Genomic DNA, 27706 nt, shown 5'->3' with positions numbered 1-27706 from the left:
TATTATCCTCTCATCAGAGCATTAGTGCACAGCTCAGTCAGTCAGAACTGAGTCCATCTGCTGTACTGGCCTGGAACACATGGGGCAACTCCAGCGCGTCTGTGTGTGGGCTCACAATTATGGGTCTCAAACTTTTAGTGTTAAGGAGGAAGCGACAGTGTGAAGCTGGTGGTTGACGCCAGTGAAAATGAAAGCAATCCAGCGGGAATGAGGCAGCTAGCACAGCGGCAGAGGAAGATGAGAGACGAGTTGGAGGAACAAAGAAAGAGGTTACACAGTCAGGAGAGTTCATGTCTTTTAAAACACGTCAAACTACAAACAGAGTTTCAGCTGAGAAGACCTCTGATGATACAAAAAAAAAAAAAAAAAATCAGGTGCATGCAGAAACCTTTGGAGACGCAGGTGCTAAAAGTTGAAAAGTGGGCACATGGAACTTTGAAAAAAAAAAAAAAAAAGATTGTGGAAACAAAAACATAATGTGTGCACAAAACGCTAATTCGTGGCAACTCTTGCCCTTGAGGGTCACTACCCTGCATGTTTTAGATGTGAGGAGGGAAACATCTAAACATCAGCTGGAAGGAAGGATGTAAGGAGCGAGTGAAGGCAGGAGAAAACAATGGTATAAAAGGAAGGTAGGAAGGAAAGACAGAAGGAAGGAATCAAGAAACTGCCACTTTAAGGGTCTCCACCAGGTCAACACACAAACCCACACCCGAACTTAAGTCATATGTGACACATTAAATAAATGAAGTGAGAGGGAAGGAGTCTAACCTTGTCCTAATTACACCTTATCTATTCCATCAGTGCTGTGCTCTGGCCTATTTTCATAGCTATAAATTTATCACCCTCCCCTCTGTTGTGAGAGATAACCCGCACTCATTTTAGTCCATCTCTGAAGACCGCCGGGCGGAAAGGAAGTCAGTGAAAGGCTGGTGGCCCAGTGTCACTGCCTCTGCTGGCATCTGAGCTCTGCTTCCATGGCCCCGAAAACCACTTCCGCTGTGCAAGTGAGCATTCTAAAAGTGTTTTCTATCAGATACGGCGGAAAAATATGCATCACTTTCAGCCCAGATGATCATAAAGTAATGATAGCTGTTCAGAACTTGAAGTACCTTGAACTGTACGTCATAGTTCAGCCAATACTCGTCAAAATATGACTGATGCCTCTCTTGGGGTCTTTTGTCAATAATGAAACAATACGATAAGTACTGAATAGTTTTTACATTTTATCTGGTGCAAATCGGAGGCATTATTTCAAACGTCAGAAAGACATCGGTATGCACGCACACAGCCGGGAGCATATTTTTATGAATGCACGTATATTACAATGCTTGAATGCACCACTGGAGACACTGACACACTTCTCTCTCACACACACTCACACCGCACGCAAGTGCTCAAAGAGACATCATTCTGGGGACACTTAACCAACCGGTGTTGCACTTTGATTTTTTTAAACGCAGCATTGCCATGAGTAAACCCAATCTCTTTCAGGTTATATGCAAACAATATTGAAAACATCGATGTGTTTTAAAAGGGATCTATCTTGTTTCTCCGCCTTTGACCTTCAGAGTACACAGTGCAGCTCCTCTGTTTTTTTTTTTTTACCAAGAGCGCTTCAAGATTTGAAACAGCGTTCGAGTCTTATTCCAAAGCCCGGGATCAAGATGTCTTGCTTTGCATGCGTATGAGCAGTCATCCGCAGTCTGTTACGAGCACCCGGGTTTCGACTCAACCCGCCAGCATAATTCTGAAATCTAATCCACTTCAAAAGGACCTTGGAATGACACACCAAAGCCACAGTTCAGTCCAAAAGATCTTATAGGCTTCACCCCGACAGAGGAAGCAGTGACGCAATCCGATTTCCCGCTGCATGACGGGCGACTATGCGCCAGGAAGTAGAGGACACCAAGTGGGTCAAATTCCATCTTCATGCCTTTCAATCCCCACATGACCTGACGTCACAATAATACCGTAATGGCCGTCTGTCAACCCGCCAACCTGTCAGATGCACCCGGGTGGGAGCTGTTGCCATGACAACAGTCATAAAGTCAGCAGGACAGGCCAAGATGGCACACAGATACATTTAATATGACATTTAGGAGATGTGATCTATAAACCTTCAGATCATATGGCTTATCCCCCCAAAATCATATGGAGGCTTAATACACAATACATCCATCTGCAATTTACTCAAAGGGCACGGAGGCTGTTTTTATTGCAGTGTTATAAAAAGTAGGTTTATAATACAAATGTGTCAGATGACAAGCATGTGTACTTTGTGAGATGAATTAGAAATAAAAAATGTTGGGTTTCTGAGTCAACAAAAGCCTTTATTGGGTTCAGTTGTAGAAGGAGGAATGACCAGGGTGAGAGTAGCAGCACCAAAATAATGAAAAATGTGAAAAACAGTCGGAAACTCAAATAGTTCACAGCAGAGTGCAGACCTCTGCCAAGAGCCCACAGTGAGTGTGACGTCATCGACTTGCGCCCCGGGTGCAAGTGCAGGTATTGGGATTGGGCCTTTGAGCAGTGTGTGACCAGACTTTTGACCAATATGAGCATGTGGTGTCTGGCTGGTATGTATTGCACTTCCACACGGGACTGAAGCTCCTGACTGTTTGCTCGAAGAATAAATTGAAAAATTGACAATATAATGTTTCTTGTTACATATCTGAATGCTGGCATCGGATCATGCATCTTTCACCCAATCACAGAAAAAGATGGACCTTCTGAGTCAGAGAAAGTTCTTCTTGACATTTTTTTTCTTACATCCTCTATTTTTGAGTGAGTAGGCTGTGTAAGTTAATAAGTAAGCTTACCCAGGTATGACATTTGGAAAAGCTGGCATGACTCATCTAAATAAAAATAGACCGGAGGAGGCAGCATGCAATCTCTGGAGGAGATTAAGTGTTTCACTTATGGGGGGGACTTTTTTAAAAATTTTGTGTTGAGTTTTAAAGTGCTTGAATTTGTGTTTTGTTACCTGGTCTTTTATGATTAAAGAACAAGTTCCAGGTGATCTCATCAGCCTGCCGTGTCACTTCAACCGATCAGTTCCTTCCCTGTCTTGTGTTGAAGCGGCCCATACTCGACAATTTTGTCAAACATTTGGGAAGATGCCAGTTATCAACTCATGCAATATCACTGTTAGCAAATACTAATCCCTGCATCCAACATTATTGCAGCTCTGCTAAGCTTTTGACTTGGGCATGATAGCGTTACAGTGTGGCCTGGATGTTGCTTGCGAGAAGAGAGAATAACAGATCTTCACCTTGCCCACATGCTGAGTCATGGATGGAGAAATTTGGTGTGGGAATGGATTTCACATACTTGCCAGAATCTAAGCGTCTTGTTCAAGTGGGCTACGTACATACCGGCACTCGGGCCAAATTTTATATTGACCCTCCCTTAAACTCAGTTCAGGCCGACTTCCAAACTGAGAGACTCCACACATGACGTGAAAAAAAACCACAGGTGCAGTTTTGAAACGTACCGTGTGTGGTGAGCAGCCACACGGCTATGTCAACACATCATACACTAATCGATCCGTGCACGGATATTCTCATGCCAGATGGAAAATCTCGTAAAACCCCTCGAGATAAAACGAGACTTAAACAAACATGGCGGATTAAGAGGCAGGACGGGTCTCAGATCGTGTCTTGATGGTGGCACTAGTTTGTGAATTAATTTTAGGGGAAAAAAAGTGACACGAAAAAGACGTTGGGCTCTGTTGCGACATGACTGCTTTGATTTTTGATTCAACATGTTGAATATCCCCGATTTGACGTCGGACGTCCTTCCGAGCGGCCAAGATCCGTCTGAGCGCACCACACATGGAAGCATGATCTGATAAGATTATCTTTGGAGCCATTACGATAGTCGGATCGACCTACGATTGTCGGGAGGTGAGATTCGGGGCTAAAATCGGGCCGATTATCCGGCCGTGCGCAGCAGGCTTTACCCTATAAAACAACAAGGTACAAATATACAGATTCACCAATTCTCTGATGTCTGTTAACAATAGCAAATCCTTAGGTGTGTGGTCAACACAGACGCGGCGACTTTGACCATAGCCAGTTAGAAAGTGACTTAAATAGAGAAGTAACAGGCTGTGGATAATATTTGCACTCTCAAAAAGTCAGTCTTGGTGCTAGGACAATTGTTACGTGTGAAGTGTGCTCTGTTGGTCATCTTGAGTACACCACACACTACAATAGCCGTAATCGCACTAGTATGGGGTCTGTCACATTTTCAAAATCAGCTAAGTTAGATACACATTTGCAGAAATAGCCAGCTCACCCCAAAAAAAAAACTTGGTTGTGTAATTTCATACTTTATGGGTGGACTAGCACTGCATAGAGCCAAATATTTGTATACAAGCAATTGGTAAGTCACTTTTCCATATGCCCCCCTTTAAAGTTATGCTGTCCATATAAAACACCAAAAGTTTGACAGGCGGCTTTAATCTCTTCTGTGCATACATAACACCACCGCACTCTCATGCAGAGGAAGCTCCACTTTGATCTCAGAGGCGCTGCACTTTGTGCCTTCCGCTGATCTGATCGTCCCCCGGAAAATGTTGCCTGTCACACCGAAATTGTCAAGTCTGAATTTCCCACAGTGAACATCGTGTCATTGATCATCAGATTAATTACACCGCGTGGAGACAAAAGCCAGTGTCAAATGGAACCACCAGATCCATTTCTAGCACCTCCAGCAGGGCCTATTGTGCGTGTGATTCCACTTGCACTCTCATCCACTGCGCCGGGAGAGTCATCCCAGGGGCCTCACTGGAGGGATGCAGTTGAGCTATGTGATTGGAGCATTTTGTTATCACCTAAACACAGCTACATAGCCAGCAGGACCCCCGTTTCGACAGGAAACGGCAAATCTATATGCACATGAGAGGGTCTTCAATGTATGTGTGTGTGTTTGCGTGAGACTGTTAACAAGTGTATTTGAATGCAAATGTGTTTTTTGCCCCCAAAGACACGACGACAAGGACAGAATCTCGTGTGGCTCAGGAAAGATGAGCATGAAAGAATGAATGACCGTGGCTTGACATTAAAGGATTTATTCATCTACATTTTACGAAGCACAATCCCTAAAGTATAAGCCAAGTAGTGCCATTGATTCAGCTTTAAGACTAGCAACACGGTGCAGAAGCCTTCTCTGGAGAGTTGCATTTATTTATGGCGGGGTTTGTACAAGTTGTCTTCACCCATTTAAATATTCTGGTGGCGCTGACAACTGAAGGCAACAAAAATAAGAGAGAGAAAAACGGAGACATTGCACAAAACATTGCATAACTTGGTGACAGCACTCACACACACACACACATTCTATGACGTTTGCATCCCAAGTAAATGTGGTCGGTGTATGAAAATCTAAATAACAGACAAAAGAAAACTACAGAGAACTCGTGTGACTAAATGAAGCATATGTGTAGAGAGAGGGAGAGAGAAAGAGAGAGAGAGAGAGGGAGAGAGAAAGAGAAAGAGAGAGAGAGAGAAAGATGGGAATTTTACTAAATTTTGCTGGTCCGTCAATCGTCATCCGTTATTTTTTGTGATGAACTGAATTGTAGTCATCATTCCATCAGTTAGTCCGTCTGTTAAGTCCGCCAGACATCCGTTGATCCGTCAGTCAATCCCCCCCCAGAAATGTCAGAAAAATAGGCATCCGGCCGTAACGGACTAACTGGTTAGTTCGTCAGCGACGGAGGCAGTTAGTACCGATTACACTGACGGATGAAAACCCACTACCGAAAGTCCGTCATTTTTAAAATGTGTCCCGTCATTCATTCATGACGGAATAATTATTTTCCGGGTCCCAGTAGATGTTCTCCCGAAAGTGATGTCAATCCATAGTTTCGTATTTCATCATGCCTTATACAACGTTTCAGCCTCTACCTTCAAGGTTTACAGGCATCCAATCACAACCTTCGAAAGTCAAGAAACATCAATGCAAAACTTACTGGAAAGTCTCAAATCTTCATCTATATTGACATTGCCTCCAGCCCTCCTTGTGCTAGGGAGGAAATATTTCGAAAAAACAGGAAACTGAAAGGAAGGTTGTATTTGAAATGGGAATTTGACTTTCTCTTCCTCTAGCGAGTCCTCTTTGAAGTCCTGTCAGTGCGTTTGCGGGGAATTGCAATTAGCTGCTGAAATACTGCATCCGGTTGAAGGTGAAGATGTACCAGCATTGTTCCCTCATGTTTGAGCTTCATTAAAAAAAAAAAAAACAACCTGAGCGGTTAAGGTCAAGCGAAAGACTTACATTGGCAGCTCATTTCTGTCAAGCCTTGATGTGAACGTGTGGAGGGTTCCTAAAAGAGAAAACAGTCCGTTATCAACCTATATCACATTGTCACGCTTTACTTGCCTCAACACAAACTCATCTGAGGAAAAAGCATTTCCACGCATATTACCAACCGTGTTCAAATAATCAGATGGTGGGCTCAAGTGCTTGAGGCCAAGTCATGTTCAGGTTGAGGCAAGGAAAAGTCTACTTTTACACTTCTTTGACCTACTTTCCTCCTCTCGTCTCAATAGCACATTTCAATCGCAGCAGGCTCCCACTCATCCATATTCCGTTGGCTTTTATAACACCTGCAGCGTTTGAGACGCTATGACAATGTTGAATGTGGACTCCCGTCACCCCCGCACTTCAGCAAACATTCTCACCACGTGCCCTGTATGGACACCTCTGTGCGCACAGACGGGCACAAGATTGTGCATTGCTGTCTGTGTGCACATGAAAATGCATTTGAGTATTGATCTATGTCTTCCTACAGTACATACTGCACATGTGTACATTGCATCCCAAGTAAAAAACACATTTAAAAACCATCTATAGTTTTTTTTTTTTTTTTTTACCTCCTTAGTAGAAAATGCCTATAGCTTGATGATGATCCTCAAAATCCGGCAGAATACCACATGAAACATCATAAAAGCGCTTTTACTTCCCATCATTCATCACTCCAATGGGACATTTGAAAAATGCAGAACAATCTAACCTTGATGTTGTTATTCAAAAACTGCGGCTTCATGCTGTGTGCATTAAAATTTGAGGCAACTAGAATATGTCGATCACAATTTTATGACAATAACAATATATTTAATAGATGTACACAGTAAACAAACAACAGACGGATGCAGTGCTAATGGCGCACAGGAACCAATTTTTAAAGCAAAGATCCTCCACACAAAACACATTGATTTGGAGCTGGTACTGTACAGGATATCCTCGACATGAAGTGGAAAATGTTGTACTTTGTCTTCAATACAAATTACAGGGAATGTGTCTTGAGTCAAAAATTATGGGATGTTGAACTACATCCTCACAATCGCAGCTCCATCGGGTAGAATTATTCCACTCAATAAGACACTGTAAAAAAACAACAACAACAACAAAAAAACAGGAATTCAGGACAGTCAGAGGTACCAAATGAATCGATTGAAAATACCAATGAATTGATTAAATGGCAGTTAAATATTTTCATATTGTCATTATTTGTTTGAATACGTTGGGAGATTCATGTTTTTGTATAGTGTATGTATATGTCCTCAAGGTTTTACAATTATAGGACTACTTGTCAATGATGAGACTTTCCAGTCAATCCCAAATTCTTGACTGAGCTTGGTGGGTATCAAATTTGGTTTTGACAGGAGCAAACATTGTCAAGTGTAAAAAAAAAACCATAATAATAATAATAATAATAATAATAACAGGAAAAAAGGCTGTTTTCAGTTTTTCGGCTAATTTAAACAATTTTTTTTTTCATACATTGTCTTCAGGGATATAAAACTATAGACTAAAGGCCTAGACAATCATATTTAAATAGGAATGACCACTTAATATGATGTAAAAGCCAATGGTCAAACGGCGAATGAAAAAAATCACAATAAATCTTGCATTTGTAGACATGGTGCTGAACTTGGCAGTATGGTGGAGTAGTAATCATACTGAGGACAAGCACCATAGAAATTTGATGAATGGGTACTGGTGAGCTCTAAAAGATATGATACTTTGAGAAAGAAAATGTTTTGAATACCTCGTCAAATTCAATTTAACACCTGCCAATACCATTTTCCTTTGAAACCTTCTTAACTTTCTAGTGTACTTTAGGGGCTTAACTTTAGTTTCACAGTTCTCTTGTAAAGCATATAAAAGTCAATTGCTGTGTTTAAACTGAAGTAAAATGGACAAATTGGGACTGCATAAGCGCAGAAGACACACTTGTGTGAAAGAACCACCACTTAAACCAAGAAAAATGGACCAACCTGTCTGATAAACTGCCTCTGTCTATTGTTGAGCAACATGAGAGTGGCCTCTCTTGGCCACACCACTGCCAATTGTAGACTTTGTACAAACATCTTTGCCCTCGCTGTGTTTCACTTTGATTTTTGAGAGTGCTGTGACCTTTAAAAACAAAATGTCAAGAAACAAACCCATACAGTATCTACACCTCTTAGCTTTGTTAACAGTGCTAAAGGTCATCCTCAAAACGGCTTTATAATCTACATATAGAACAAACAGAAAAAAAAAAAAAAAAAAAAAAAAAATTGGATGACAATATGCCACATAATTCTAGTAGTGCAAGCAGGTTAACTGAAATATTCCTCTTTTTTTGCACTTTCAGTCAGAACATTAAGAATCCTTGCCTTTAGAACTATAACTGTGGCACTGCTTAATTTACTCATATAGTATAGATGAAGAAATATGAAAGACACGTCAGGGACTTTGTGGGACTGAAGCTTGAGTTGGCTTCAAGGAGCGACCCCTCGCTTCATTGCACATTTCTGATTTGAAGGACTAATGTCAGGCTACACTTCACAGGTTGCTTGGGCCACAGTGAGATAAATTAGAAATGAGACTGAGGCATCAGACTGGAAGGATCTGCTGATTGGGCCAAAAGCTCCTTTTACGGGCCAGGATGAGGAAGGATTTTTTTTTTTTTTTTTTTAAACCACATTGCAGGGAAGTGTAAGTCAATGATATACTATCCTGGGTATATTTTTCAACACCCATCCCAGTGATATTCAATGCTGCATCCACCCTCCTCCCAACATTTGATATATTAGTGCCTGATCAGTGCCAACCCGAATCTGACCAGAAACTTGCATCCGATTAAATGAAATTATGATGTGTCATGGCATCATAAATGATATCTTCATTCAGACAGACAGCTTCCAAATGTGAGTGCTTGAATGCGAGCTTGATGTCATCTAAACGCACCAATTGGCAGAGCTGGGCGCTCGGACGGGCCAGTCCGTCTATTCATCACTTGACGGACGCTCATTTAGTTGACGATTGACGGGAATATTTTTTAAATAGTCGGACTAAGCATAGACGGGAGCCCCTTTATTTATTTATGTTTCACGGCGAGGCTTCGATGGTGGATCACGGGTGGAAAATAGTGAGTTGTTGTTGGTTGTGGGACAGATTTGAGTGAGGGACCAGGCTGTGAACAGGCTTCCAAAGTACTGTGAGTCCCTATTTCTGGGGGGGGGCGTTTGTGCTTGTAAAAGTAAGGTCAGAATCGCCGACGGACGCCCGCTCAATTTATAGTAAAATGCCCAGCTCTGCCAATTGGTTAACATCTCCACCCTTCTCCACCAATCATCATCGGGTCTCTCACTTGGACATCCCTATGGTGCCTTCAGGGACCCCGAGAACTGCAAACACAGCATCCAATATTGAACACTCAATAACACATAACTGCCAATAACACATAACTGCAAGTGCAAACATCTATCCAGTCTGAGGGGGTCAACGGATGCAAAACTGTTTTCTGTATTACTAACTTCTGAGGGACCGGAATCAGTGTTATTCCCTTGATGACTACAACATTAGATGTTTGTTTTTGGAATGTGCTTTCAATTAGGTAACTAAAATATGAACCCCTCAGCATGATGAGTCAATGATTAAATAGATAACACACAAAAAGGGAACAAAATCTAAAATGGAGTATTCAGCTAAAAAAATTGGTAAAAAGAAAATCCCTTGTAGTCAGAATTTAATTATGGAATCCAATTACTCCAAGATCATAAGGCCACAAATGTCCAGGTCCTATTGTTAAATTGCATATATAAAAACTTCCTCAATGCTTTGGCAAACTGAAAAGCTGACTTAAAAAAATCTTAGAAGCTCATCAAGATGAAGATGATAATGTTTCCTTTCATGCAGTTTGTGGTGTTCAACGAGCAGATGGGAGACAACTCAAGTGCGAATCTCCCAAATGAGGCAGCGTGACAACGTTTTCGGAAGGAATCGCATGCTCAATCCAAAAACTCTCAACATGTTAGGATCACGTCTCATGACTCAGTCGCTTGGTGACAACTCCAGCAACTGGATTAATTGCAGCTAGCCTGCAATAATTGGATGCGTGCGCGTAGGTGTGTCTGTGTGTGAATCATGATGTTACTGTTTTGTTTGTCATCCTTCATGAACCAGGAAGTGGCCTGTAAACAAACAAATATGACACCACACTACTTTTGCACATCATATCTTGCAGTGTTGTGTAGCACAGTGCACACAGTGGCAAAATCCAATTTTGCTGTGCTCTACAGTATGTAAACGGCAAATTCTAAAATATGTCGGCTCAACAGTTACGTGTCACAAGTGGGTGACAAGCATATGGCAGTTAATCAGTCAGTGGCTAGCTAGCAAGCAGCTTGCGCATAAACACCACGCCGCCAGTCACTGAATCGTCAATAAAAAATTCAAACTTTGGCTTAGAGTCCTATCTAGGACAAAGAAAAGGAAGTTGAAACCTACCAATTAAAACCACTTTTGTTCTGGGCTCCGCTCCCGGAACTAGAAGCCTCTCTAGCAGCAACGCTGAGATTCCACTCTCAGTCGTCATGATAATGATAGCCAGACTCCCCATTGGCCCAGTAGTATATGTGTCGTTGTATACAGTTGTTAAAGATTGTCTGATGTGGAGATGGTCTTTTTAATGCTGGTTAACGTTCTTTACTGTTGATTTCTCACTATAGTGTGCCATGAGAAATTATCTACTTTCCTTTCATTGGTCCAAAAATTATTCATGACAAATACCGTAGATTTAATTGTTATCTTTTCAAAATAAACATAATTTAAAAAAAAAACTTTTTTTTTTGTACTGAAAATATACGTAACCGAGGTTTACAAGAAACCGAACCGAACCGAAATGTGATTTAGCGTAGAGTTACACCCCTAATATCTACAAAATCTAGTGCTTAGGTTTTCCCCAAGCCTCCAACTAACTGAGATAATCGATGAAGCTGCTTTTACTTTCAGTGCCTCTGGAGGAAAGAGGTCATTGCAAGAGATTTTGTGTTGTGTTGTTTCTTGGAACCTCTTCATTATTTAAATCAATTCAAGACATAATCAGGATACATTAGTCTTGCCACATTGGTCCTTTTGTCACATATACTTCGGTTTCCAGCACTTAGTCGAATCAATATTTGCTTCAGCTGTCTTACATGTCGTATGTGGTTACACTATCATTGATCCCTGTGTTTATGTCCTAATGTTAATACATCGCATTTTAATTCAAGCTACACTAACTATTCATACAGCTTGTATGCATCACGCTGCCATCAGGTGCTCGAGAGAATCTCTCAGATGTGGACAGCCAAGTGGCAGACGGTGTAAATAGAGACTGCTGCTAAAATACAGGCTGACAGTGAACACAGCACGCTTGCTCCGCAGGACCTGGCTCCAGTGAGACAAGCACGCGCGCACGCACGCACGCACACACACTAAGCATACTGTTCATGCATGGACGGGTACCCATAAAGCTCACTCATTGACACACCTAGCTGGCGAGCAGGTAGACAGCACCTGTCATTCACGGGTGTCACTCTCAGGAGGACACAGCAGTAAAAGAGAAATGTGAATAAGATCCACATGCACGGGGAAAACAATCATGTGGGGTCTCTTCGGACAGAGTGAACAACTCAATTACCAAGTGCCATTTTTTTTAGACTGCTTTCAAATTGGTGCGGGGTGCCTGTGTGAATGAACTGCTAAAAGGATTATGTGACGCTATGGGGCTGAAGGTTGTGAGATGAAAATAATGGCGATAAAAGCTCCCCTATAGCTCCATTTGGATTGAGAGTGTAATATAAATCGACTGCATGCGAATGTGTGTATGAGGCCTGCAAATGAAAACTGCTGTATTATCACTTGGGACTTTGAAACCTGTGCATGTTTGGTGGACTATATTAACTCTTAGATTATTCTATACATTTGAATCTTATTCTATTTTTTTACACACTTACGTTCATACACAAAGGAGCACTCAAAATAATTCAACGCCTTACGCAATGTTTAATTTGCTGCTGCCTTCATGTGTTACATCAGTGAAGATTAATGAGCCTGTCCCCAAAGACGTTAAGCCATGATTACCTTCACTGAGCTCCACAGATGAGTTTGTGTTTAGGATCATGAGCAGATCCTTTCTTTCTCCAAACTTTGGCTTTCTCATTCAGGAAAGATTAATATTTGTCTCTTCAGAGTCCATACACTTTTGAGGGTCGTCTGTACTCTTTGGCAAATTCCAGCCTGTCTGTACTATTCTTCTTGCTAATAAGTGGTTTTCATTTTATAGTGTAGCCTCTGTACTTTTGTTCAGTATATTGTGATGCCTTCAGTCTTAACCACTGGAGGTTGGTTTATGATGTCAGACACAGTTGTTTTAAGGTCTTTCTTTGTAGTTGTCAGTGTTTCTGTAATCAACTGATGTTGTTTTAGTTGGTCAATCTCTATCAATGTTGGTGTAATGGCTCTGATGGAGTTAGCATCTTTGGGCGCCACAGCTGATTGTTCCCCCCCAAGGAATCTCTCTGCATGGTGTTCATGTTCTAACCTTAAATGTAGCCTGCACATTCAAAAAACAAACCTTACGGACTGCCCGTATTTTGTTACTGAAATCACTGAACGCTACCTCGTTACGTAAAGTATACAAAACGAACAAACATACTTGGCAGAGAATTGTGAGCTGTGTTTGGCAACACGCTGTAGATGCTGCATTTTTTTCCCCTGGCGTAGTTCGTTCAGTAGCGGATGAGGCCAACATTAGCCGAAAGCTAACATGAGGCTAACCTTGATCGCCGCTAGCCTTAATTATAGATTCATATCTGCTGCGAGGAACAAGGTCACTTGTGTTCTTATATGTTGCAAAGTATACTTAGTATGGTTGGCTGACTTATAAGATGCCCCCATGTCGGTGTGGATGCTATGTGGCTTCGGGCCAGCATTGTCTTGTTATGTAACGCTGTCAGCGATGAGCTGGGCAACAACAGGTTACAGCTGCCAGCCGATCCCAACAAGATAAGTTCATGTCGGAATGATTCGTTCATTCTGCCTTCACGCAAGGTTGCAGAGTGGCAATGTGGTCAAAGGAGCCTGAGGGCCACAAGTGTCCATGTGAACAGCTTAAGTGTTTACCTGAAGGGTGATTATTTGTCTGCACGTGTACATGTGTGTGTGTGTGTGTGTGTTTTGGCCATTCTTAGCCGTGTATCTGTTGCCTGAGTGGTCGAGTTTATTCCGTGCATGCACATGCATAACACCTAAAAATCAGCACAGTGACTTCAGGAGCATTTTTCTTACAGACCTTTTGAATATTACATTTTTTTACATTTTAGTACGCTACAACAAGAGCAACCGGGCTAATTTACCTCTCCTCAGTAGTGTGGAAAAATAACTGATAAGAACAGCGTCCAATGAAAGGAAACAACAATATCAAAAGATACACAAGCAACATAAAATGCATGTAAAAAGTACATATAAAAGCAAATAAAATAAGCTTAAAAATCTAGAATAAAATTGTGAGTCAAAAATGAATTGTTGGTGAAATTAAAGTAGAACAAAATTAACACATCCTCTTCCAATAAAACCGCGGAAACAAATCTGCTAGTCCGATGAGGAATTTGACTTGCTTGGAACCCTGATTGACCAGGAACTAAACTTAAAATAGTTTATCATGACTTTTGGAAGTGTCAATAGCAAACCTAGTCCATATTGTGAAGTAGTGTGAAATTGTTTTTGTTTTTTTGTTTGTTTGTTTTACATCATAATACTACGACTCGTAATATATCCAACATTTTCATTTATGCAAACTGCTAACAGCCATTACGCTAGCAGGATGACTCTCAGGAGACTTTTTGGAGGTATCCAGTGGGAGAAATATTTATATGCATAAAGCTGAGGAAGTCACATTCAATAATGGCCCATTGAGAGTCACAGCATTAAGAATGATGCAATTACCTCCGTCTGGAATATGGCTGACACACTCTCAACAACCTGGCTATGGCAGTAATTCTCAATTTAACATTGCGTTTATCAAGTTAGATCAGTTGCTGGCAACAAAAAGTCAAACTTCATTCCCTTCCTGCCATTGTGATTTCATTAGCCTTGAAACACAACGCCAGCCTGCGCCGGCCCGTTATAGGAGCACATACAAAGGAAAGTAGGCCGAGGAGATCAAACTAACTGTAACAAATAACGCGCTGGCAGCACCTGGCCAGACGGCCCCAACTCACGGGTGGCAAACAATGGATGGACGTTAACGGGGATGCTTGCATGAGAGGGGGGAATTGGATTTTGATCAAACTAAAGAAGACGGATGGCCGCATACCAAAGTGTCTCATCACCGTGGTCTCGCAGCTCTGTCAGAGAGCTACTTGGAAAGAAGGCCAGCTTGTCACATTTAACAGACAAGACACGTTGGTAAGTGGAACAAGAACAGGGTGGCCTACTGTAAATACCCATGGGACATTCTCGCGTGAGACAGATGCAGCAGTCTTAACTAAATCTGGCTAGCACAAAACTATGCAAAGATTGTCACGTTTTATTAGTTAATCTTGCTCCAAAAGAACTTGCTATCCGGAATCTTGGATTTAGGCGTCCATGAACTAAGAAGTAGCCTCCTCACCAACAAATGGGCGGACAAACGCAGATTTTTCACAACGGCAGATAACTTTTTCTGTTTTCATACTGCAACTGCTTTCCCCAGCACCAGAATGTAAATGGTCGTGCCCGTCTAAACATCGCTGCAAGGAGCACGAAGTAAGCTAACTATAGTCCAGAAAGTAAATAAATTTAATTTTTCACTTTTGCCAGAGGATTTTACTCGTCTTTTTAGAGCGGTTTGTTTTATCTCCTTCAGATATGATAAATGGTGAAGTGTTGCCCATCTAAATGTCATTTTTGCTCAGCTAACTGCAACAAAAAGAAGTATGATCTGTCTTTTTGACATTTGTTTGAGAATTTTGCTTTTTTCTCTTTTCACAGTGAAACTGTTCCTCCGACTCCAGATGTATAAGCCCCTTTTAAACATCTCTTTGTCAATGAACCGAACCAGGAAACAAACTAATGGAAAGACAATTTATTTGCATTTATTTTTTGCTGTTTGAGGCGCAATGGAATCAGTCCACATGCCCCATCATAAAATAAATGGTAGTAGGCTATTCTGTTGTCCTCTGTGAATAAGGAATTTTGTTTGTCTTTTGTCAAAATGGTAGGAAAAAAAATCTTGACAAGGAGGTCATTGTGCCATGTCAAGGACATTTTGAAAAAAGAATTACACACTATATTTATCATCTTAGACAAAATCTGACATGTACCACACTGACATGCAATTAGCATAATAGCCTCAAGGTCATCACAGCTCAAACTCCCCAAAGAAAAGTGGTGTCAGAAGTGCGTTTTTTTTATGCTCACTTGACCCAGAAACAGGAGCATGGTGTAAGTACTATACAATAATTCAATAAACACAGCAATCCAATTATATTTATCTTCCCATTTTCTCAGAGATAATGTCTACATAATACACAGCGCGAGTTAAACACTACGGAGCAGTAAATTGGGATTGAAGGGCAAGGATAGGAATCTAGGCTAAGCACAGAATGAGCTCAATATGCTTTTCCCCTCAGAGTGAGTCTATAAATTCTGCACGCGTGCCCTGCAGTTAGCTCACAGTGTTAGTACTGCCTTTAAAGAACTGCCTGAAACAGACATCTGGACCGTCTTCAACCACTGGCACAAACATCTGCTACAGCGCGGTGCCAACAACATTGTGTGTGTCCAACTGTGCAAGTGATTCTCCAAGAATACACAAACACATATCAGTTCATGCTGGAAAAATTACATCATCACCATTTGTTTTTATTTTGTTGGAAGGGACACACAAATAATGGAGAATAAAACGTTATTTAGTGGTGTGTTGAGTTGAATGATCAATCCATCCATTGTCTATGCAGCATGTTCGGTGTTAAGGGGAGCTGGAGCCTAGCGCAGCTTACTTTGGGCTATTGTTCACCCTGAGCTGGTTGCCGGTCAATCATAGGGCACTACACTCACATCCACACTGTTGCTGAGTGGGAATTGAACCCACGCTGCCTACACGGAGGTCAAGCCAGTAAACTACAGTAAATTACTAGTTGAACGTTGAATGTACAGGTGCATTGATTGTGTTTGTCTCAAACCTTTGGCCTCTTCTTCGATTTCAAATAAGGTAGGCTCCACCAAATGGCCACAACATTATGACTATGCGAAATGTAGTATCGATATGAGCTGTATCGCAGTTCTCCTCTTGGTAAGTTGACACTGTCAGAGAGGTACTCGTAAGCCGAGCAGGTTTTGTGCAATGGAAAAATGATGGATCAAAAAAAAAAAATCATAAAAGGCGATGCGGTTCTGGAGCCATAAATTGAATTAATGTGAGGAAAAGTACAGGATTAAAATGATAAATTAGTATTTTCTAACTTGAGGCAACTTAAGCCATTTTTCTTATTCATACATCTTTTCCTCTCTGGGAAGAAAAAGTGGATTCCTGTTCCTGCAATTTAAATAAATAGGACTGTTGTTGCCCTGGGCTCTCCTTTAATTTTCCACTCCACATCCTGAGTCAGGCTGAGCAAATGGGACAAAAAAAAATAAAACACGGCGGCCTGTCGCAGCAAAATCCAGCATCACCTGCTGAGGGGAAAGCTATAGGTGTAATTGTGAATTTATGGATGAATTCACTGATTGGAATTGGGCAAACACAAGCCTTTGACCTCACTGGCTGATTAATGAGCAGCAATGTGCAACTGCAGCGATCTGATGATGGTGATTCACATGCAGGTGAGCAACATGCAATTACCACTTGCACCAGTCTGTTTGTACATGCAATTGGGCCATTTACAGAGAAGCCAATCCAAGGTGAGCTCAGCGCCAGCTCACTACACTGTCTTGTTGTGGTCCAGGCTTTTGTGCAAGCATGATGCGTACTCCTCCGCTAAAGAGGCAGCACGTCAGCCACGCGCTTGACGGGATTGCTTTCTTTCACCACCCACCGAGATTTAACACATCGCATTGAAATTGCTAAGCAGAACTGAATATGTCGCCAATAACTACGCACACTGTATTAGTCCTCTTTAAAGTAAATCACAGAGGCTGTGGGATGTTTCTTTGACGACTTGGCTCCATGGAAGCATAGCCTCGTCATCTGTGAACGACGCACTCCGCCTTTCACGTTTTCTCCCCTTACAACATTCCGCACTCGCCAGCACCACTAAATCGTGACCCTAATAAGATGTCTCCTCTGCTGTTTGCATTGTTGTGCCACAAAAGTGGGGGCGGGGGGGACAACTTTCTCTGTGATGTTCTTTCTACCCCCGCCTCCTCCCTATCCCCTCGCTTTCACCCTGTGTGGCAGCAGAAAGCTCTTTAAAGACGCCCAGGGGCTTAACCACTTTAACATTATTACACGAGCATGTCTCACTCAAACCAATCCCAAGCCAATTGAGAGGCTTACGTCTTCGCCACGGTAGCTTTACTTAAAAGAGGGAAGGTCCTGCCCTACTGACATGACCAAACATCACTTGGTCAAGTCTTGCAAGTTTTTGCTGTATTTCGGAGCTGGTATGCAATTTTCATTTAGTGCATATTTTATTTTACCGAGGGGTGTTGCTTAAGGGCAATCTTATAATCCTATGATTAAAAATTCTGTTTGTTTCACATAATCCATGCTTTCATGAGTCAATGTGGCAATGTGTGCAGCTAACATGCAAAGTTTGCATTTTTCATGCACCCACCATACTTCATGAGGGCTTTATTTGCAGAGGACTTGGTGTGAATTGTGTCATAGCAGATGCTTGTAAAATGCTAACTATGCATACACCATTTTGACTTATATATACAAAGTATATACAAAGTATATAAGTATACAAGTATAACTATATATATTTAGGCGTCTGAAATTTTGGTGACTTGATCTTGTGCAGTTAAAATAGACAAGCATGGTTTGAGTTATTACTTGAGCTCTACAGGGTGCCAAGTATACATATGACTCCTTTTGGGGTTTCAGAATTGTGAGTGACAACAAATTAATTAATTTACTGTCTTTGTGGGAGCTCAGGTGCACTTCATGGGGGGCTTGGCTTCCAAATTCTGAGATGTGAGAACATGCACAAAGCATTATAAAGGGTGTTGCTTTAGGTACCTTGACAATAAAGCTTAAGGCACAAATAATCAGGGAAGAACTTTGTTTTGTTGTATTTACCGTCCTTCTGAGTCCCCAGACAGGCAGGCTACACACATTGACACCTTATCGACTTGTGTGTACTATGCAGCAATTATTTTAACGCACTGTACAATACGGGCATGCAGGTTATGGCTCTCAATCTGTTAGCTTTGATTTTCTGTCGTCAACAATTTACGGGTGTGGTGTGAGTTGCAATTTAAAAATAACTCGGCTGAGGTCATACAGTGTGTGTCCATCTTTAGCGTACAATTGTCTCTTGCATGCACCAAGTGCACGTGTCTTCTCCGTGGATGGATTTGCTGTTAAAGGGGATCAAATATATACTACTCAAACAGTGCTTTTGTTTCTATCAAAATTTCCAGGACAGTGGACTTTGGGTATAAAAGAAAAAGTCATGCCCCATCCAAGTGTCCATATTTGTCAGAGTACATTGCGTACAATAGACCTGTCAACTCAAGTTTTTTAATGATCGCAACTCTCATGCATGGGAACCAAATGCATGTTGAAGGCAAAGGCAGAGTCCCAGCAACAACAGAAAAATATCAGAACTGTGTTACTTTTTTTAGATGCAAGCATTGGACATATAGTAGTGCCTTGAAACTGGAATGACCCAAAAGTTGTAAGCTGGAGCAAGAATAGTCCTCAAAAGTATGGACCAAAGTAAGTCAGTAACAGTCTGCCAAACTGTCATCCTGTCTTAGTGTTGTCATCCATCACACACAGTGTGATGCATTAGTTTTGCTTTTCTTTGACTTTGGTAGCCATGTGGATTATTACTGTGCTGAAGTGTTGGTTCTCTTCAGCCACGTTTAGCACCGTTCACTTCCTGTTTTGCTCTGTTTGCCGTTATTTTGATGGACTCTCAGTTGGAGCAAGCATAAGGAGCAACTTCCATGAACTAAAGACTTTGATTTGGATATCTGACTGGTGTCATCTATCCATCTGATTCTGCTTCTGTTTGACAAGATGGCACACTGAGTGTAGGTGCGTTCGCTATTCTAGCTAGCTGCTATTTGACTTGATTCGCACCGGTGGTCAAAAGATTGAGTGTTTTATTGGTGTGTTATGTTATGACGTTTTATATTACCTTTATGTTTTTTTTTTGGCAGTTCATGTAAAAAAGTGAGCTGCTGAGGTACACATTTGAAAATTAATAATATTAATAATGTACATTGGACAATGAAGAAAGGTTTGCGAAGGTGACTATTGGAACTCCGAGTATAATTGATCTTAATGCGAAATTTGTTTTTCTAATTCAACCAAATTGAAGCTCAAGCAGCATCACAGAATGTAAATGTATTTCTATGTAAATGTTTTCTAAGTAAAACTGCATAAAGAAAGGGAGGCCTTTGGGGTGAATGTTGGAAGGTGTTTTTTAACTTCTTCTAAGAGTCTATAGTGTCTTTAATTCATACAGAATGTTTTGAAGTAATTGTAATCTTTGGACTTGGTTCAATGGCACCCACTAATGATGTACGGTACATGAAACTTGTCAGCGTGGGTGCCAGGAAGAGACCGTTTCCTGCATCCTCCTGTTATTCCAGCTCTCCACCTCCACTCCCACATATACAAACAGAAAGTAAAACTAACACTAATGAAGTTGCTTTATTTGTGAGTGGAGCTCCTTGTGTATAGCAAACACGAGGCAGTCGCTGTTTTTTTCAAAACGCTGCCAAAAACATGACCTCAAGGTTCAGCAAGAAGTTTACATTTGACACCTTTCGATTTTATTTTGCAAGCCATGGAAGTTTTAGAAATAGGGTGTTTTTATTGGGAACATGCCAGTTAACATTCTTCTATTTGGTTTTAACTGGCTCACTAAAAGTTATACCACAGTAGCCTATGTTTTAAAAATGTAAACCTTAATCCATCATTTTAATGTATGTTTATGTTTCCCTCATGTATGTTATAGATTTAGGATTCCAGTTGTAATCCCATGTTGATGGCACCAAAACACAAAACTGGGTTAAACGGAATAGTGATTTTCACTAAAAGAGAATAAAAGTTAAAAATGGACTCATCCTTCAGGCCTCCAAAAATTTCAGGTAAAATAAAGCCTGTAGCCGGCATAGCCAAAGTAATCCTGCTTTGACATTTCTCAGAAAAGAAAGTAAAGGCTACACTCTGCCCAGTGTTTTATACCGCTGTACATTGGTAATTACAGTAGGAAACGCAGTGGTGTGCACTCAGGCCTTCTCTGCTAGCCTACAAACTATCAGAAGCACCGACTTGAATTTACAATTTACATGAACTTGTATTTAATTATTTATAACAGTTTGTTATCCTCATTTCATGGCATTTCTCTTGGCTGTATGTGACATAGATGGAGATTTTTTTTTTTTTGTCCAAGCGGATATCAGCTTCTGTGTTGTCCATGTAATCCGCCCAAGGCCTTCAGAATCAGGAGTGCTGGCTCATATCACAATTGGATGGCTGTTTTTCTTTCAACTGATCACATTCACCAATACAGTCCTGCTAGCTATTTTAGAGTGACGTTGGCTGTTTGGTCGTGATTATGAGTTCAGATTATTGAAGTCTGAAACGTAGTTCATCAAGAAAACGGCAACTCCAACCTTCTTCTTTGTTCTTTAGGAGTCCGTATTCTCAGCAACATTTTTAAATGCGTTTTATTGTCGAAAGATTTGCCCATCCATTTCAATGACTACAATAGAATTTGTAATTGAATTATAATGCATTCTGTACATGTTAATGTGTCGATGTTGGCTTGAACAAACTGCCTGAAAGTCGACGTTTAACGAAATGTGACGTGTAAATGTTTCTGTTCTTATACTTTCTTGTCAATCCGAAGACGAGAAACAGATCCATGTTTCTGAAATGTGCCCACAGCTCTGGCTAATTCATTTTTTATTTATTATTTGCAAGGCCAGATGGGATACTCAACTGACACACAATCACGGCAGGCAGACACACAAACATCCAAACAGCAGATGTGCTACTCCATTCCCTCGCTACAGGCCACTGGAATACATGGCTCCACTTACGAAATGGCACAATCATGGGCACGCAACAAAACGCTGCCGCCCCATCATCGTCGTTCAGCACGTCATCACTATTCTATCCACTAAAGTCACAGATATGGAGCAGACGGCAGGTGGTTGAAAATCCTGAGCCAGACACGGTCACCCATTATATTTCCGGAAAAGCAGAAGTGCACCGTGACTACGGCTCCTCAACAACGATTGCACTTTATGGCAGGCATGGAACATGAGGCGATAAAAAAAAAAAAAAAGACAATCCCAGATGGATGAGACATGTATGAGGGGCTGGGCAACAAGAGGAGACAGAGAGGAAGTGGAACAAGGTCAGCTTGATGAGATGGCAACAGCAGGAGGATAGAGAAGCATCGGGATAAAACTGGGATCTGACCCAATGACCTTAGGTGGGCTAGTGCGGACGGTTTGCCAGTACATGGATGAGTAACTTTGTGACATAAAAGCAAGGATATCCAAAATTGGAGTGCCTTGATAGAGCTTTGCACATGGCTTGACATGCTGTGCTGACGTGTTGATGATGCCAAAGCTCCACTTGTGGCCAGATGACGTGGCCTTAATCTGCCCCTCCGGGTTTATTTACTATTTAAACACGTTAGCCCTTTGCAAATCACAAGCACCACGCTAGCCCTTTGGAAATCACAACCCGGGAGCAGCAAACAAATAGTCCCAACCTCATTCCAGATTCCAAAGTGTCACCCTCTGTAAATATTTACTTACCGTGCATTCAGGTTTAAGTAACATAACGGATTGTCATACAAATATAAACACAAAGTAATGATTCATTAAAAAAGAAAACAGAGAAAACTCGCGCAGCAATCAAGGAGAGGAGTTGGAGCCGAAGTTAGGGGCAGCACAGGAAGGTCGAAGACGGAACACTCTATCTGAAGGCTTTTTATCATATTTGAGTTGCAACTTCCTATTGTTGTTCACACACACACTTCATGCTAGTTTTTCTTTGTTCATTTCAGGCAAGGTGTGTATTGTACGCATTCCCTATTGATCCCCCACCACCACTGCCACGTTGACAACTTCACTAAGCAATTAAGTGGGTGTCAGTTAATGCTCTTGTATAATGCTAATCTACGGATCTGTCAATATGTCATTTTCAGGAATAGGGAGACAACAAAACATTGTCTATGTTTTATTAATTTCATTGCTTGATGGGTGAGCAGTCTATTCAGAGAGCCAGCTATTTGTATACAATCCATTCAGTCAATTTTCCATAATTTGTCGTAACAGGTAACAAGTGGATGCTGGTTCACCAAGCATTAAGAAGCTAATGTAGCGGTCTACATCTTATTTCAGTGCTGCTTCACATCAGCACTTAATGCCCAGCTAATATTCTTCGTACCACTGTGAAAAAGTCACAAAAAGCCAAAGTAAATGGCAGAAATAATCTTTTAATGCTGGCTCAAATGAAATGAAGTGTGCTAGCAGCTCACGTGATAGTCTGACATCACGTGTAACTAAAGATTGAAAATGTCGGTTTCCAAATTGTACAACTTTCAAGCTGTTTGAAATTCAAAGTATAGTGCCACTGTTCCCCTAACCAAATGTGAGGATTTATTATATTTTGCAGTGAAGCTGTGAATGTCTGATAAAACTATTCAGTCTTGTGTTTGGATGTGAATTAGCACACTTGGTGATAATATTTGCGGCAGACTTGGAAAGAAGTCACATTTATCATATTTTATTATTTCAAAATGATGTGGACTTTAGCTAAACGCTTTACTCCTTATGGAAGATGAATGGTGCACAGAGGTTTAAAAAGGTATCTTGGCATAGATAGTCTTAATCTTAGAGGAACAACTTCTTTCTCATCCTTAAAGGAATAATGGAAGCATAATATTGTCCAAGGGATCCATTGTCTAGTATGCAGGCTTGATAAGACAAGAGAGGGAAATTTAATCAGAACAATCCCACAGTAACTACGAATTACGTGCAAAAGTCGCTAAAATGAGCAAATGAGAGTACAGTATTAAACATCGCAATGAATGCACCACTGACTGCTTGGTTCTGTCAGCCAGTCTTGCAGACATCCGTAGTTAGTCTCGGTGATGCTGCTTGGCTACGGGTTAGCGCTATACAGTAGGACGTAGAGTAGAGGATGATAGGTATTTTTTTTAAGGCCAGTTGTTGATTAGAAAGTCAGTTGAAAAGTTGGCCTATTAAGATGATTTGCATATCTTATTTTTGATACTGTTTTGGTCAGAAAGGTATAAAAAAATTGACATCTCAGCAGGTCACCCTTTTGGGTAGACTTCTTAAAACTTTGGGGAATGAATACATCTTAGCATCTTCTCACGTATTTACAACAATCAAAGTCAAAGTCAATAAGCACACACTTTGAAAAAAAACGTTCAGATGTTAAAAATCTGAATGTTTTTCTCAGCATGGTGCCTATGCCGAACACTGTTCTTCACCTGTCAAAAGCTGACAGTTGCAGACCAAAGCTCATTTCCTGCACTTCGTTTTAAAGAGAGAAAAATCCTCTAAGCTGAGCCGTGCGGCGCTACAGTTTTTCTCAGTAGGGTGACACCTCGGCAGCTATGTAAGCCTCTGTCACTGTGACAAGCATGATGAGGTTCCAGCAAAATGAGAGAAGATATTCATGGATTCACATTTGTCATTCAAATCTATCTATTGTTACAAAGATATTTCAAATACAGGGAAGCACATTGCTGTGTGATGCGGAACATGCAACTACAGCAAATGTAAATTCGCAGGCTGGTGGAACAAGAAAAGGCCATTGCACATTGTGTATTTTGTTTTTTCTTTGTCGACTTTGTCTACTACTATTTGTTTTTATTATTTCTATTTATGTCTCATGTTGCAACATCCTACCCCCAACAAATTCCTACTTGTGAATATATCTTTCACTGACAATGGAAATAACATCCATTCTGATTCAGAACAATAAATAAATAAGAGTTTGTTATATTCCAAATAATTTCTGCGCTAAATACTTATAGTTTTTACTGATTTTTGTCAATCGCATATAAGAATTACGAGCAAAGCGTTAGACAATAGCCGCAAGTCCAGAGCTTGCTCATCACAGCCTGCCGCCTCATCTTAGTAATAGGTCCTCATCTGAGGATGACAGAGTGGCTGCGATTTGTCTCATTTTAGGTGTTCCACACGGTCCAATTACTGTTATAATTGAGGCCAACCTTGTTAATTAGCACATACGATTAATTGGTTGCCTGGAAGAGCAGAATGCAAGATGAAGGTGAGAAGCAAGGTAGAAGTGTGAGATTTGCTGTTGTCATGCCAAAATATTCATTTGGTTACAATTAATGGCACGCTTCATAGAATAATAGCAGAGATGGTGCAATGGGAATTTTCCACAACATGCACATGATGAGATCATAACGTCTGTAGACTTGGTGAAGCAGCATGTGGCTCATTAGCCAGTTATTTAGGTGCTCCCTATTTTAAGTTGCTGTTGTATGTTTGAAGTTTTTTAACTCAAAAGGAAACTCAGGTGTGAGAGAAGCTGTCGCATTAGTCAGAAGATCTTGTACACACATACTGCATTCCACCAGTCTGATTATAGCCAACTTTTCCCTTCTTGCAATAATAAAATGGAAACGACAACTCTACGTTGCAGTGTCTATCAAGGTCATATAGAAAAGAGTTGGGATGGTGGGATCAATACTACACTGAAAATAAGTAATCAATTATCAGTTGTGCATGAATGAAAGTTGGTAGACTGATGTAATTTCCACTTCTTTTTCTTAAAAACATTTGAATAATATATGTTAATCACATTTTAATCATGTGCAACCAAAATACATGTTCGAATTAAGAGAAATTCATTATTTTTTCAGTACACATGTATAAGTAAATTGTGCATATCGTCACTGTCCTGTGAAAAACTCTGTCCATTTTGTCCATTTTTTTCAATTGTCTTATTTTTTACGTGAATGGCGTTGCCCTGTTACAGGCATCACATTAACGTGAAAAGTAAAAGAAAAATCCAAAATTGGACAAGTGTTTTTCACAGGACAGCGACGGTATTTTTTCCCTATACAATGGTACCTTGACTTTGTCCCAACTTACAAGTTTTATGTTGCCACTCAAGTGAAGTAAAAAAAAAAAAAAAAAAAAAGGATCAATTAAAATAGTGTATTGCCCTCGCATCTACAGTAGATGAGGAGAGTCTCAATACAGTGCCACAGTGCTACTTTTATTTTTTATAAACGCGTACAAAAAATGGTGGTGTTTTTTTGGGTGGGCTGTAACGGCTTTCAATGGGGGATTTGATATATTGAGTTTAAAGAGTTATACGCTTGGTAACAGAATGGTACCACTGAGGTGTAACATTTACACCCCCCCTCAAAAAAAAAAAAAAATTCCAAATAAGATTATTTTTCCCTCCTTCTTTTAGGCTGCAGAAGACAAAAAAGGTTCAACTTATTGGATTTCTACACACTGACATTCTAACTACAACCCATTTTATTTGCATAATGAAAGCAGTGAGAAATCAGCATGTCTTGTAACACAAGCAGTTCATAATTACAATTGACCCTTAGTGGCCCAATCACTGAGACTAGCATGAGAACGTGTAAAACAATAAAAGAAAATGAAAATGTGAGCGTCAATCATTTGGCAACAACCTTTAAGACCACTCTTGTTAATTTGTAAAGGGCAGCATGGTTATAACATGCTACGATCAATTACAGTCGAGTAAAATGTTTCATCATTGGCCACATTCATGTGTGAACAGTTGCTTTATGCCTCTACATACTAAGAGTACTTCCGACAGCCTTTTCCAGGTGTACAAATACTCAAGGTAATGTTTCCAAGAAGGTGTTGATAAACAAGTTGATCGCGCACAATTGAGTTCTACCGCTTAAAAGTCAACTCTTCAGTTCAAGTCCAAATGAAAGAACAACCACCCTTTGTCACTTTTTTTCCCCCCAGAATATAATACTGTTGCGCAATGTAGTTCATTTCCAGCGAGCCTCCGTGTACACTATGTACGTTCCTTACAGCTTGCAACATTAGGGAGCAAGGTTAATGTGATTTACGTGTAGCCAAAATATTATCACCACTTGCAAAATATATTGATGTCAAACACAGCTTGTAACAATGGGGAGCAAGGTTAATGAGATTTACATGCAGCCACAACATTATCGCCACTTGCACAATATATTGATATCAAACGCAAGAGCGTCTTAAAATATTTTCCCTCTATACAAATGCAATAAGGCTGCATTTTAATTGGGCAGAAAGATATGAATCTAACAATATCTTTATTACAGCTCTTGTACAAAGTAGTTTGCAGTGGTGCAAAACTGTCCCGAATCATAATGTGTTGAAGTGGAGGTATAAACCACTTCCGAGTCTTATGCCACAAGAAACTAAAACGTTCACAGCAGGTAATTGGATGTAATAAAACAAAGTAGGACAGGTGCAAATGATAAGTTAGAGTTTCATTCCATTTGGATTTTTGAGAGGCAGCTTCCGGCAAAATTACACTGTCCTCGACAATTTAGAGATTTATAGACCATCAGCAAAGACAGTTCGTTCCAAAATGTCGGAATAAGTGTCTTCATGCACGCCGATTGGATTAACAATCGACATAAACTACCTCTCTCGCTGGGAATAAAGTCTTGATCGGAATGGGCTTGATCAAGTCAGAATATTCCAAATGGGGTGTGAAGCATTTTTATTCCGATCAGGGATTTAATACGAATAGATGTGTCCATGTAAACGTAGCCAATGACATAGAGTAAATGTGATCGCTGATCTTGGCCGTCTTTACTTTTGGGGTCAACACCAATCACTGCTGTCTTGTCTGGATTGAGTTGGAGAACAGGGAGACAGATTCTGTGCTCTGTGGACTTGTGTGGTGAATGTCCTTTTTTTTTTTTTTTTTTTTTAATTGTTTGATCTCATGTAGCAGCCTAATGTGGTGAATTTCCATGTCAAGTTCATATGACCACTGCCTGCGATCCCTCCTTCCCCATCTGTCTGAGTCTCCATCTCTTCATTCTGCCCAATAGGTGGGAAGACAAAAATGTCGTGAACAACAGACTCAAGGCTAAGGAGGGAGGACCAGGTGGCTTTATAGGTTGCGGAGCAAAAGCACAGACCTGCCTGCTTCCCACCCTCCCAAAAAAAAAAACAAAAAAAAAAAACAACCGATAGCAGAGCA

The 27706-nt window shown here is 40.7% G+C and overlaps 1 protein-coding gene across 5 annotated transcripts in view; it reads right to left on the bottom strand.

Moving 5' to 3' along the window:
* Nucleotides 1–27706, bottom strand: part of dlgap4b (discs, large (Drosophila) homolog-associated protein 4b) — a 101268-nt gene that overhangs the window by 27059 nt on the left and 46503 nt on the right. For 4 of the 5 annotated variants that reach the window (XM_086039860.1, XM_086039863.1, XM_086039864.1 and 1 more), the window contains one exon: nucleotides 6286–6334. The exons of the other annotated variant lie outside the window; for it this stretch is intronic. The gene's annotated coding sequence lies outside the window, so the exon portion shown is untranslated. The remainder of the gene's footprint in view (nucleotides 1–6285; nucleotides 6335–27706) is intronic. 5 annotated transcript variants of the gene reach the window in all.

The sequence above is a fragment of the Filicampus tigris genome, chromosome 9, assembly GCF_054856515.1.
Source record: "Filicampus tigris isolate MCC_2025a chromosome 9, RoL_Ftig_1.0, whole genome shotgun sequence".
Taxonomy (NCBI): Eukaryota; Metazoa; Chordata; class Actinopteri; order Syngnathiformes; family Syngnathidae; genus Filicampus; species Filicampus tigris.
This window is presented reverse-complemented; position numbering and strand designations above follow the sequence as displayed.